This window comes from Triturus cristatus, chromosome 12, assembly GCF_964204655.1.
Source record: "Triturus cristatus chromosome 12, aTriCri1.1, whole genome shotgun sequence".
Lineage (NCBI taxonomy): Eukaryota > Metazoa > Chordata > Amphibia > Caudata > Salamandridae > Triturus > Triturus cristatus.
Window position 1 is genome coordinate 337,992,660 of NC_140595.1, and position 5,352 is coordinate 337,998,011.

Consider the following 5,352-nt stretch of genomic DNA (forward strand, 5'->3'; position numbering starts at 1 on the left):
AATTTCTGACTTCTATGTGGTTTACTCGTATGCGCCACCTCAAACTGTTACAGGAGACGAACTAATGTGATGTTTTATTTTAATTTTGCAAAAGTTCAAATTTTACCTGAAAAATGGTTTTATTATTGTTATGATTATATTTTACTCTGTACTCTTTTATGGTCTGAGTGACCGAAATAAAGATAAATGAAATGAAATGACTGCTGAGCTAAAGGGTCTTCTTGAATTGAATAGTCACAGAGTTAAGAAGGAATATGTTTGAGGATGTCCCTCGTACAACAGATTGAATACGTTCCTTCTGTGGCTTTTCTGCCTTTGAAGAGTTTTTCTTATTACCTGAAGAATTTTTATTTGATCAGGTCCTAGTGCCTGGGATCTCTGAATCAGAAACTGTGGCTTAGTGCTCAAAAGTGCCTAAAATGGCAATGAGAGGCCCTAAAGTTTGTATGATAACCAGAATCTGAAAAAAACACGATCTACTGAAGTATGAGAAACTTGAAATCCAAGGTTTCTGACCCACACAGAAGTAAAAGCTATACAAATGCAACGTGCAACAAACTATGAAGGAGACAATGGCTCATCGGACTACTGCTGCTTTTATTGCTAGGCTGGGATCGAAGGTAATTTAGTATCTTAATCATCAAATACCAATAATCAGTTAGCATTTTTAATCACTGGACACCTTGGTGATCAGCTCAGTGTTCACTTTTTTGTTGATTCTTCACCAGACTCCAGTATCCTCAAATATATAACACTGATGTTCATTCAAAATTTCAGATATATTTTTTACCAATAGCTCCTTGTATTTTAATCCAGTCCCCTTACAAGAGTGAGTCGATCCTACAGCTAATCAACTAAATCAGCAACAATGAAACATTTACTTACGGGCTCACACTTGCATGGGTTTGCTACTAGCAATGCTGCATTCAGTTTCCTTAATAAAGTAGCAGGGGCCATGCAGTCAGCTGTTAAGAGGGCAGATCACACTGGAGGGTGGACATGAGCAAACTGGTGCCATAGGTGCTGGAAAAAGGGATGCAGGGGTGCCTCAGCACCCTAAAATAACCATTCTGGAGTTCAGAAAGTTAATGAGCAATAAAGATGTCTTTACATTTTGTTTCTATCTTATCAAATCTGCTGTGCATTCAAAGTGAGGCATCAAATGTCATGCTATATCTTCTGACAAATTGCTGCTTATTCTTTGAAAAGTAATGTTGATGTTTATTTTGTTTCTCTGATGGTAAAGTTAGCACATTTTGCAGAGTGAACATGTGGCAATCTTACTGGGTACAGTGAGCACGAAAGGAAAGGCTGTAGGATGTCACTTTGTTTTTTAACACACAACATAATTTAAATATCTGCAAAAGCCCTGTGCAAATATTTCAGAATATGCCAGCAGTTAGGAAAGCATAAATAAAGCAATTTTTTTTGGTAACTCTGAAGTGTGATGGACACAAATATTTAAGTAGAATCAAAACAAATCAATAGACATGGTGATGTGTAAATTAAATATTATTTGATGAAACCCCATTTCACCACATTATCATTTGTACGCTGTGTAGTTTTAACAGTAAAACTGTGTGTATGTGCACAGTTTGTGGCCATTTCAATTGAAAATTTGATCTTGTTAGTAGACGAAAGTGTGCTACCACACCATGCTTTAGTGATATATTTGCAACAGTGTGCTCCAAAGTGCATCACCAGCTACATACTACACAGTTTATCACTCTCCAGCTCAATACATTTATGGCGTTTGTTCTCGCTGTGACACTTGGATTTTACACAATCCCTATGACTTCAGTGATGTAATATTGATGGCAGCACCCCCAGTCTGAACAGTGTTACAGCACCACTGGCTGATGCTGCCACTTCTGCAACGTCAGTGAGCAGCTTCCCTTCTCCAGTGCCTCAGCCCCTCACTCCAGTACCATAGTGAAGACCAAATTGGAGTTATTTTCAGCAGATCACTCGGTCCAAGATTTACTTTGCTACTCAGGAATTCATAATCGCAAATGAATCCATAAGCAGTGCACCGTGCACTTTTGAATTTCTATACAACAAATGTAAGTGCAGGGTAACAAATGGTGGACACAGGATGACAAATATTGTCAGTCAGTCATGTCTCAGAGAGGGGCGGAGCCTTCTCTAACTCTGTCTCAAGTGGACAAGATGCATGGGCTAATGCGGTCAGCCTGATTTGAGCCCACATCCCTTGAAACCGGTGACCTGCATCTGTGTTGCAGTACAAAGCACACATCCAATGTGTCTTATCATTCTATGGTTGCACTTGGTGTATATCACCAATACGTATTCAACTTTGGACCGTGCACATTCAGGTCTGTGCCATGGTGCAAGGCAGTACATCATGCAGGAAAACCTGTTTGTGTTCCATTGCAGAAGATGGCAGCAGACCACTCTTTCTAAATTTGCCTGCTGTGCTGTGTTGCATAAAATCTAAGTAAATCTGGCCCCTAATGTAATAGGAGTATTACAAGTGCTGCCTGAACTTTAACTTCTCAGTATAGTTAACAAGGGGACCCGATCAGGTAGCTTCGGACCTCGGGTGATTACTTATTACAAAGAACAAAGGTCCTTAGCTTAAGGTAGATAATAATAGCATTTCAACATAGGCTGCAATGAGAACTATGGATAGTTTTCCAATGTCCAGCCGGACAAAGGAGCGTTTATTTAGAATAGATGTCACAAGAATTAAACAAATTGAAAACAAGGAAGAAGAATAAGGTAAGGGCACAATCCTGTGTCGAGTTTAGAAAGAGAGAAAGTACAGAAATACGTAGACAAAGTATCAGGCAGAAACTTTGGAGCAATTGGTGGCTTAAAATATAATACAATCTTCAAAAAGCTCAAAACCACAATAACCAGAACAAAGTTTACACAATGGGTACATTGCGGAACTGTTTGGAAAGTCGACGTTTCGATCCCTAGCTCCTAATACAATGGGATCATCTTCAGGACTAAACAATAAGCAGTTGCCTGATTTAATGCCTGTGGAATACAATCATGAGAAGGGGGGAAAAAAAGGGGGAAAACAATAAGGACCAACAATTAGAATTGGCGAAAACATGTCAAAATCAGTTGCAAGTTGAGTGGATCATATAAGGGCTGCGTGATTAAGTGAATAAATACTCAAGCGGTAACCAGGATCATGCAAATGATTTGCGGAAGTGTCCAAGGAAGCTGTGGTGAGAGTCTTGGGACCTAAAAGGAAGAATTCTTTCATTCGTTCAAGTGCTGTGAATCGGTGAATGAATAAAGGTGAAAAAGGAAAAGCGATGCAATGAGAAGTAAGGCAGACTCAGACTCAGGCATATCAAGTGCATGTTCTAAGTGCTGGTGGCTTGGAACGGCATGCCGCGAGGAGTAGCGGTGTGCGGCCAAGTAGGCGGGTGCTTGAGACGATAATCAAGAACACGGATGGCGCGTTGTGTCAACTTTCAAGTGGCGGCGCACAGGTAGCGGTCACAGGGGAAGTGTTTGCGTATTAAAGGGGTGGATGACGATGTGAAAGATGTAAACTCACTTGGAGCAACCGAGGGGTCTTGAACGGTAACTCGTGGTATGACCAGTAATGTGGGCAGTCACGTAGTGGTATGATTGCACCTGGGGAGGAAGGGAAGTGGTGAGTGGCTAGGGAGTTAAAAAGGCAGGACAAGTAGTTTAAAGACAAGGCGGCATTGCCCAATTACCTTGGCCTGGAGTCTCGAGTGGAGGGACTCCGTGATAGAAGTACCCGGCTGGGTAAGGCGTCAGTAGGGACACAGTGGGAATCAAGGCAGCCTGCTGGGGCTGCTGAGCAATGAGGAACTGGAAAAACGGAAAAGGGCATTAATTTTAAATTAATCTAGGGCAAGAGTCATTCCCGGGCCAGCGGAAGCATTATCGGTGATTTACCACAAAAGAAGTCTCTTGGGTGCAGCGACCGGTCGTATTTAGTTTAAAACACGGTGGCTGTAGCTCGGTCCCAGCAGCAACAATGGCTGATGTATAGTTATGGAGCTGTAAAAGCGGAAAGGAACATGTGGTATAATATTATAAAAGGGGGGGAAAAAGAGAGAGAGAGCGATTCCCGATATGTCAGAAACAGTCTCGGTAGTTTACCTCATGCGAGTCTCGTTGTGACTGTGTCCGGTCTTCCTTAGTTTACAGCATGATGGCTGTAACACGGAGTAGATCTGAGCCGGCTGTATTTGTGCGGGACTCATGGAGCTTTAAAAAAAATGGAAATGGATAGGGGACTGTGCCACCAGTGTTGGAGCTAGTGCTTGTGTGGCGGCCATTTTAGGTTGGGCTGGTGGTCTGGCAGACATCTTGGAATGGTGAATGGGAGACTATAGTGATGGCGCCGAGTGCAAAATTAGAAAGAAACAATTTGTGGGTGCCGTGATGCTAGAATATTCGATTCTTTAAGGACAATTAACTGTTTAGATCTATGCTCTTTTTATATACATATTTACAGTGCTGTTACAAAGAAAAAGCAGTAAATACAGTTAACAATGCATCCAAATTAGGACGGTGTCAGTAGAACTAGGCCTGCTTTTAGTAAGTCTTTGTGAGGTACAACAACCTGGTGTTTAAATTAGAACCGAAGATTGGACAACTCTAATTTAAACACCACTTCCGCAAATCATTAATCACGCAGCCCTTATATGATCCGCTGAACTTGCAACTGATTTTGACATGTTTTCGCCAATTCTAATTGTTGGTCCTTATTGTTTTCCCCCCTTTTTTTGCTCCCCCTTCTCATGATTGTATTCCACAGGCATTAAATCAGGCAACTGCTTATTGTTTAGTCCTGAAGATGATCCCATTGTATTAGGGGCTAGGGATCGAAACGTCGACTTTCCAAACAGTACCGCAATGTACCCATTGTGTAAACTTTATTGTGGTTACTGTGGTTTTGAGCTTTTTGAAGATTGTATTATATTTTAAGCCACCAATTGCTCCAAAGTTTCTGCCTGATACTTTTTCTACGTATTTCTGTACTTTCTCTCTTTCTAAACTCGACACAGGATTGTGCCCTTACTTTATTCTTCTTCCTTGTTTTCAATTTGTTTAATTCTTGTGACATCTATTCTAAATAAACGCTCCTTTGTCCGGCTGGGCATTGGAAAACTATCCATAGTTCTCATTGCAGCCTATGTTGAAATGCTATTATTATCTACCTTAAGCTAAGGACCTTTGTTCTTTGTAATGAACTTTAACTTCTATCACACCCCAACCTTCATGAGTAAGTCATGAGTGTTTGACCTTGCTACCCCCTGAAACTCAAAATGTTAAAATGAGGCATTTGGAAATTAGTGAGCTCTCAGAAGTGCCTAGATCAATTCTTCG